The sequence below is a fragment of the Phyllopteryx taeniolatus genome, unplaced genomic scaffold (genome assembly GCF_024500385.1).
Source record: "Phyllopteryx taeniolatus isolate TA_2022b unplaced genomic scaffold, UOR_Ptae_1.2 contig_93, whole genome shotgun sequence".
NCBI lineage: Eukaryota > Metazoa > Chordata > Actinopteri > Syngnathiformes > Syngnathidae > Phyllopteryx > Phyllopteryx taeniolatus.
In genome coordinates, this window is record NW_026903921.1 from 51,515 (window position 1) to 60,820 (window position 9,306).

The 9,306-nt window shown below is 40.6% G+C and overlaps 1 non-coding gene across 1 annotated transcript; it reads right to left on the reverse strand.

The window, feature by feature from the left end:
- Nucleotides 1-6,994: 6,994 nt before the first annotated feature.
- trnae-cuc (transfer RNA glutamic acid (anticodon CUC)) lies at nucleotides 6,995-7,066 on the reverse strand. The gene has a single exon. It is a non-coding gene; the product is annotated as a tRNA-Glu (tRNA).
- Nucleotides 7,067-9,306: the final 2,240 nt, after the last annotated feature.

Sequence of the window (9,306 nt, forward strand, 5' to 3'; positions counted from 1 at the left end):
ATATCTAAGTGATAATAGCGCATAATCTAGATATATCTTTAGGTAATCTATCAAACAGTCTATCATCTCCGCACCACCACCAGATGTCGCTCCGTGCCACTGGCACAAAATTTGGTTTGACTTTTAAGGTTACTTTAACTGTGTGTCGTTCAGTGGTCCTAATTTTTTTTTCCTTTATTAATCATGTTTATACAAGTGAAATTATTTGGTGCTACTAAAGTAGAAAACATCGGTTTGTGTTTATCTGCTTCTTTTACGGGATATATAGGATCCCATGATTTACAAGGAACCAATCATCAGTAGTTATGTTGTTAAAATTAAATTAAAATTTGTCCACCTTTCTTTGAAGTTTTCAATGGCATTTTTGGTTTAACACTGTTCCTATAACACAGTACACAATATACAATACACAACATAACACAAGCCGTTTTGCTTAGGTTAAACTCCTTTCTATGTTCTTTTGCTGTTTTTTTATTTTTTATTTTTTTATTTTTTTTTTATTTTTTTTTTTTTGACCAACTGGACCAATCATAACTTGTTTCACCAATGAGGTGTTTCCATTCAAAACCAATAGTTGCATACCAGTCATATCCAAATCCCCAATTCTGCCCATTCTCTTGAGCATCATTGGTGAAAGCCGCATATGGAATTATGATTAAAGCAGCTTGATTTTGGGGGGCACAAAATATTAAACCTTTTTGCCGCGTTTGGAGGCCATGTCCACAATTTTGATCATCAGCTGTACTCCTTTTGACACGAGTTAATGATTCAAAATTTTTTTATTATTGGGTTTGTCATATTGGTCCAGTTGGTAGGTGATTTTCTATCTAAAAATGGGTTTTATCATTGAGGGTGGGACGTCCCATGTACCACAAAAACAAAACCAACACCATAGTAGCCGAAATTACTACGTATCCACTTATCAAATGTCGTAACCAATGTGGGTGTGCCATTCTGCTGAGTTCTCACTAAACGGGTTGGTGTCTTTTTTCTTCACTGACCAGCAAGCGTTTTCAGAATCTACACATCTGCTCCCGCTCCGTTATCAGACTTTAGCTCACCTTCCTTAATTGAGTACTCAGCTGAAATGACTCTTTTACAGTGTGTTAAATGAACCCACGTATTTCTTTCTGCTATTTTTTAGGGCTGTAAAGTGTCAATCTATCTGTGCCACCATCCCTCCGGTTGAGACGTGATACAGCATGTCTCAATATAGCAGCCCATTTGAATAGTTTTTTTTTTTTTTTTTTTTTCCTGTGCTAATGTAAATTTCATTTTGTAGTTTTGCACTTTGTTTTTCCCAATAATTGCGTTCTTGTTGTGGAATACTCATATTGGCTATCAGTATAGATTGTACCATCTTTATTTATCATTAGTTTGCATGCCTCGATTAATGCTACTAATTCAGCAGCTTGTTCAGCCAATTCCTGTCAATCATGCTGCGTGCCTTCATCATTTGGTATTAGTGTGGCTGGATTTAAGGTTGTGCATCGCTCAACAGTCAAATGTGTTTCTGATAGCAAGATGGCAATGCAAGATAAATGTCTTGTAGGTGATTTGCAATAGGAGAGCAGACACTGTATGTGGGACCTTTAGGGTGAACTGCTCTCTAGTTGAAAAATAAGCTATTGGTCTTAGCTTATCACCGTATTGTTGTGTAAGTACGGAGGTCATGCAATAGCTTTTACAATCTACCATTTGAATGAATGTTTTATCATTAAATTTGGAAGGCCTAGCGCAGCACTGGACACCAAATGTTGTTTAATGTCACAGAAGGCCTTTTCTGCCTCTGTACTCCATTAAACAGGTGATGTAATTTTAAGGTTGTTTTCATGTATTAATTTTGACAATGTTGCAACAATTTCTGCATAGTTTGGAATCCATGTTCTACAATAATTTGTCAGACCTAAAAATGATTATTATATGTTTCTTCGTCTGTGGTTTAGGATTTTTTAAGACTATAGCTCTCCTGTCTTCTAATATAGTCTTTCCTCCTATACTTAAATTATGGCCTAGATATTTAACTTGTCTTTTACATCATTGCAATTTATTTTTTGTTAACTTTATGTCCCTCTTCTGTTAGATGATGCAGTAAAGTCAATGAATCCTTGCATGTCTCTCCATCTGTAGATGCCAGAAGACATGCGTGTTGTCATAACTTGTGAATAATTAGTTAGACTTTCACAGTAACCTTGCGGTAATCTAGTAAAAGTATATATATATATTTTTGTTTTCTCAAATGTGAATGCAAACCAAAATTGACTGTTATTTTCTATTGGTACTGTAAAGAATGCATTACTTATGTCCACTACTGTAAACACAGTAGCGTCTGGTCTTAATGAATTTAACAATGTGCGTGGGTTTGGTACGCATGCTGCTCTCTGTATTACTGCAGCTCATCACATTCTTTTTTATCTTCTATTTTTGTGATAAGCTCCAAGGCTGCAGACAACAGGGCCTTTCCCACGTTTAACTGTGGTTTGTCTGGGATATCGATTGTGTAATAGAATGTACTTTCTCTGTTTTCCAGTGTTACATCGAGGTCCTCTCTTTTTAATTTATGTTTAATTCATATTTGAGTACAAGTCCTAGTTGGAATAAGCCGTCTCTTCCCAACAAATTCACAGGGCACTCCGGGACTTCGAAAATGGGCATTCTACAAGGTTATTTCAGGTTTTTCAGTGTCCAAACTCAGAATGTCCTGTAAATTGAAATCCACCTCCTCATTCTCTGTAATGTTTACACAAGAGGATTTGTTGAGTTGGGAAGCAGGCTGGCCTAGTCATGCAGTAGTTTGTCCGTATTCTCTTTTCTTTTTCTTTTTTTCTTTTTTAGGGCATTCACGTGCAATGTGGCCTTTGTTTCCACAGCACCAACAGATGGTATTATCATAATAATTTCGATTTCTACCATATCTTACTCTCCCACGGTCTCTGCCGTGTCCTCTAAAATTATCTCTCTCTCTGCCTTGATAGTATATTTCTGCTTCTTCGTCGAGGAAGACATCTATCTTCTCTTTTTGTTTTTTGTCTAACACTCTTTCTGCGTGGAGGGCATGATTAACATATTCCTCCAGAGGGCCAGTTGCTAGGTTTATCCAATGTTTATCTACCCATCTGTTAATGTGTTCTTTCGAAATCACATGTAAAGCATTTTTTAACTGTTGTTGATAAGGTGTGATGCCGGCTACGGCCTTTTTCACATCCTCATTAGTCCAGTTTAACCAGAAGAGTAAGTCGTCAAATCCATCTTTTTGTATTTGTGATATATCATTTTTGTGTCGACACTTTATTTCGTTTTGAAGTTGAACTATTTTTTGCGAATTTAGCTGGCCAGCGAAACCGTATTTGGTTATCCACGTGTTTAAATCTTCTATTTTGAAATGGTTTTGAAGTTGAACATATTTCCAATCTTTACACGTTAGGTCTATTTTTTGATCCTGTTTACTGTTATTTATTCCCATTTTTGTGAATTTGGAAGTCAGTTCATTTGCACCTAGAGTGACCTAAATACTGACTTTATTCAAAAATGACAGGGTGACAATAAATGTCTGAGTTTTGGTAATTCTCAAGCTTCTACCCTAATTGGGGCGGAGAATTCTTGCCTTTGCTTCCAAACTCAGTTGTCACTTACAATCCCGTCTTATACATTCATACTTTTACACATACACACGATATTAATAACGTTTTTATAAACACACGAAAACACGGAAACACAGAAACACAGAAATACGGAATTTAAGTACGTACAGGACCCCGCCGTCCCCACGGATTTTATCGGATTCCGTTGTCCATCTTGACTACTTGCCAGTGACTAGTATTACACAAGGTTTGTTCTGCCGCAGACTTCTTCGTCGCGCAATTCATTCACTCTTTAATCCTTTTTTCCCCCAAAAATTTTTTAAAATTTAACTCACCACTCGTCTTCAATCCTGTGGATTGTCGTCAACCTTCAGATCCCAGTTGAGGAGGACGAAGACCAGTCCCGTAAAAGGGTCTTACTTGCCGTGGCCACGGTCTCTTAACTGGAAGTCGGCTCCACAACTGGAATCCTCGGGTGTGTTGACATCCGGCTCGAAGGACCAATTTAATGTTGGATTTATCTTACCCAACATTATAAAAAATAGACACAAAAGGAATGAAGACGCTGGTTTCTTTTTCTCATGAGGAGGGCGTATGGGAGATTGTTCAGATCACAGTCTCTCAACACGCTCTAAACAATCCCCCCCCTCGCTCCTGCTTTTATTTGAAATAGGAGGGATTTACAAATCATAATGTTCTAAGCAATAAGACACAACACAAAATATTTGATAATAAGAGGGTTTTTCCCAGACATAGTATTCTAAACAATAAGACACAACACATAATATTGAACCAACACCTGTCACGACCCGACCACATCCGATCACGTCCTTGGTCCAGGCGCCCTTCCATCGGATGATGCTGAGTCTTCTTTTTGAAGGTGAGACATCTAAAATTGTCCATTATACTAATGCAAGCTAAGCAAATAAATGATAACTTCTACAATTTATCTAACAGTCCGAGTGGCACCTCAATGAGGGGGCGTGTTCCAGTGGGAATGTGATACAAGTCAGGCTGGGTTAGGACTCCAGCACACCCGCGACCCTAATATGGATAAGCGCTGGAGAAAATGAATGGATGGTTTGTATGCTCGTGAAACCTCAACAAATGAACTTTTTTAAAGAACCAATTGGATGGAAATCGTCAACGCTTTATGAGGCTTCATTTGGCCGTCACTATGACATATAGATATGAAGATTCCATTCAAATATAAGGGCAGGAATATTTTTTAACACAAGAAGGTAGTTAGGAACTAAACAAGCGGTACTCACAGAGACAGAGCGTGCTTCATTTTTGATAACTTTACTCATGAACATGGCAATTGGCAGGGATGCGTCAGTACATCCGCCATATTGGATGTGTCCGTTCTGCTCGTATCGAACGGCACACTCCAACAAGAGCTCTGAGTTCCCGAAGTTTCCGGGGTGAAGAGAGCGCGTCCGGAGTGAATTTCCAAGCGCACCCTGTCAGAATGTAAGAGAAGATAAATGCGGGTGGGGGGGGGAGATGAAATGCCGAAAGTGTGGAGCATTTCAGAGTGATTGTTACTGAAAATGACAGATAGTTTCATTTTCTTGAGCAAAAAATACAAAAAGAAAACTTGTAAGTGAATTATGGACCCTCTCAACCCCCAGACAGTCGGTCCTTTAAACTCATTCCCCTTTTCAGTTCTGTTTTTTTTTCTTCCTGTGGCTAAAACGAAGCCCTCTTGGACTTTCTTGCAAACTATAAGTTGGTCCTCCCTCACTTTGTAAGTACCAGGCGCTGTCATTCTATCAGTGGCTATCCGCCATGATTGTGAGTTACTTAGTAATAATAAAGGCCCATTTCTACCACTACAATGTGCAGTTGACAAGCCTAAAATCCCCAAAATACATCTTCCCTGAAGTTTAATGTGTTTAGTGTTATTTGGGCTACCTTGTCTCTGCCGTGTGCCCCCACGCGTGGCGCATGGATCGAGGCAGTGGCGAACTGGACAGCCACGCTTCACACCGGCGGCGGGCACATGGAGCGAGGCACCAGTGTCGGAGTCGTCCAACTCACCAAGGCCACACCCAGTGCAACATGCGCAGGCTCAGACAACGGCGACACTTCAGGTAAAAATTACTGTTTATTACATTCGCTAGCCCACGAGATAACGAGCCAGCAAGATAAGCATTTCTCTGTTGTTCTAGTCGTCTCCTCGATGGGATCTCTTGATGAAGGCGCAAACATGTAAACAGGATCGAGGAGGTTGTAAATGTTGTAAACAAATGAGATTTGACGCCACTTCTGAGCTAATCTCTTTCCTTGTATGATTTCCTGTACTGTGAGGTTCCACCACCAAGTCGTCTCTTCTCCTTTCCTGCCAGAAGTTATACCAAGAAGTCTCCTGCCCGTCTCTCTGATCACCTTGCCTGTAGCGGTCCAGTCTTCTGGAAGCTCCTCCTGTCCAACGAGAGCCAGTCTCAACTCTTCCCAAAAAGCCGCACAACACTCTTCCTGTCTCAGCTTCCACCACATCGTTTTCTGCTCTGCCTTTGTCTTATTTGTCTTCCTCCCCACCACCAGAGTCATCTTACACACCACCATCCTATGCTGTCTAGCCACACTCTCCCCTACCACTACCTTACAGTCGGTAACCTCCTTCAGATTACATCGTTACATCATTACAAGATGTAATCCACCTGCGTGCTTCTCCCCCCGCTCTTGTAGGTCACCCTATGTTCCTGCCTCGTCTGGAAAAAAGTGTTCACGACAGCCATTTCCATCCTTTTTGCAAAGTCTACCACCATCTGTCCCTCCAAGTTCCTTTCCTGGATGCCGTATTTACCCATCACTTCTTCATCACCCCTATTTCCTTCACCAACATGTCCATTACATGTCCATGACAATCTGCACCAATCACGACTCTCTCTGTCTGGGATGCTCAGAACTACTTCGTCTAGCTCCGTCCAGAATTTCTCTTTCACCTCTAGGTCACATCCTACCTGTGGGGCATAGCCACTAATCACATTATACATAACACCCTCAATTTCAAGTTTCAGCCTCATCATTCGATCTGATATTCTTTTCACCTCCAACACATCCTCAGCTAACTCTTCCTTTAAAATTACCCGTCGTCCATTTATTTTCATATCTACACCATGGTAATATAAATTAAACCATCTTCGACCCACAGTAGCTGAATTTCGGACGTTGCTAACCGGGACACGACCGATCCAGTACGGAATTCTTTGGATGAACATTCACATTTGTTTGGCAAAGTTTTAAGCCAGACGGCCTTTGTGACACAACCCTCTGTATTTATCCTGTAGGAGTAGCCTACAGTTTGCACCCCCATCAGGCTGCATTAAGAGAGGATCAAACCCAGGTCGAAGCAAATCATAGTTAATGTTGAGCAACACAAGACCAATCAGGTTTTAGGATTAATCTTCCCTGACCGGGAATCAAACCCGGGCCACGGCGGTGAGAGCGCCGAATCCTAACCACTAGACCACCAGGGACTTCTGGGGAAGTCAACAATTGTTAATCCGCCCCCCTGGCCACACAACTGACGAACCAAAATGTGCAAAGATTGACAGATCTTTTCTTTGGATGGATGGATGGATGTATTGCAAGCATCGTTGATTCTTGTTGTCTCTGTGACCTGACATTGTGAATTACACTTTAAGCAATGAAAGGATACTTACATATTACTTGATATGCGAACAAATGAGCGGGTTTACTTTGATATAAGAAAGCGTACACCCTCAAAGTGGATGTGTGTAGGTTTGTAATTTATGGCATATTCTTACATGGAATGTCTTTGTGTATTAAGAACATAACTCTTGCTAAGATTATTATTGTTTTGTTGTGATTAGCAGCAGCATCAGTGGTTGAGTCTCACAAGCAGAGGGGTTATTGAGGGACTGGGTGACCCCGTGGTGGCAGTGAAGAGGTGGGGCTGGTCTTGGAGAACAAGGAGGAGGAGGAAGATGTGGTGCTCTTATTGGGGGAGAAGGAAGAGAATGGAACATGAAGCAGCAATAACCCGACCGGTAGAGATGCCGTGTGTAAGGCTGCCGTACTGGGGAGGCAATTGTATTACGCATACAGTGTAAACAGCAAAAATGATGAAATCACGGTCACCGCTAATTGGTTAGTATTCGGGGCTTTGTTTCAAGGCAGGAGGAACAAAATGTGTTCTTCGGTTGTGTTCACCGGGGGCCTCGCCATCTAAATTCGTCGTCCCTGGATGGATCGCAGACAAACCAATCGGGTGTCGGAAGCTGCCAACTTATAAAACTTCACTTCCAGAACAATTTGTCCCAATTTGTTTGAATTTCTACATTTTAAAAATGTTGTCAAGAACATTACGAGGGTCAGTTATTGAAGTCTATTATGTAATGGGATCAAAATTATTCTGCATAATGTTAAATTGCAAACATAATCATGATTCTGTCGAATTGTGAATCAATGATGGCTTCAATGATTATTTTAAGGAATAAAAAAATATGATAAAGTGGAGAGTGACATGAGTGTCGTATTTCATCACCACACAAGATGTGAGCATAAAAGCGGTTGAAATGGTAACCTGTATTAAATGTTGATTAATATTCTTATCAATACAGTAAAATGTTGAGATGATTCACTTGATCGACAGTTTAATGCCTATCATGCCCTTCACATTAATTCACTGTCGTCCTGGATCAGCATCCTGCGGTTCTCCAGCCTTCTACTGGTTAGACTGGTTAGCACATCCGCCTCACAGTTCTGAGGACCGGGGATCAAATCCCAGCCCCGCCTGTGTGGAGTTTGCGTGTTCAATCTGTTCCAAAGTCTCACTCCATTATTTGATATGCAGATTTTTTTAATTGTGGTTAAAGTCAGCCAAGTACAACCCTACCTTGACGTACCAGTGCCCAGTTTAGCAGTTTTCCACTTCGGCCTTGTTGCTTGGGCCCTTTTTTGTTTTACGTTGCCATCATTTTGGTTTTGGAGGGTTTTGAAAGGATTAAAGGCATTTCAGTTCTTTTCAACAGGGAAAATGAATTTGACATACAAGACAATTGAGTGACTCTCACTGTTTGAAGAATTGTATTTTATGAAGGATCCCATTTACACTTTTCAACCGTTTCACCAAAAGTCAAACATCTAATCACAATCATTTGCTCATTTTAAAACATTAGACAAAAGTATTTTGGCACCAGTGATAATTCTCAACATTTGTCCACAGGAGGCTTTTCGAAGATACAAAGAAATGAAAAGATTGGAAAAATAAAAGATGGGAGACAGAAGACAAGAATGTAGATTTTTGTAAATCAGTATGATCGTAATTTCCTTTGATATTAAACATTTACTTTTTCATTTAAAGCTTCTTCATCACTGCTGTTCTCACTGCACACTTGTGTGTTTTAGCCTGATACTTACGAGAGAATCTTTGACCACAAACTGAGAAAGCAAAAGGTTTCTCACCAGTGTGTCTTGTCATGCGTCGTTCGCTCTTACAAGCAAACGTTTTCCCACACTGAGAACATTTCCATCGTTTGTTGTCAGCGTGACATGTCATATCACCTTCGGACTTTTCATCATCTTCATCAGAGTGAGGAGTGTGACGTCATGTCGTCACTATCTGAGAGTGGAGCTCAGAGGCCGTCTGCTTGTGATCCTCCACAGTGACCCAGCTTTGCAGTTTTTCCACTTCGGCCTTGTCGCTTGGGCCATTTTTTCCCTTTATTTTGAGAGCATTTTGTTTCTAGAAGTT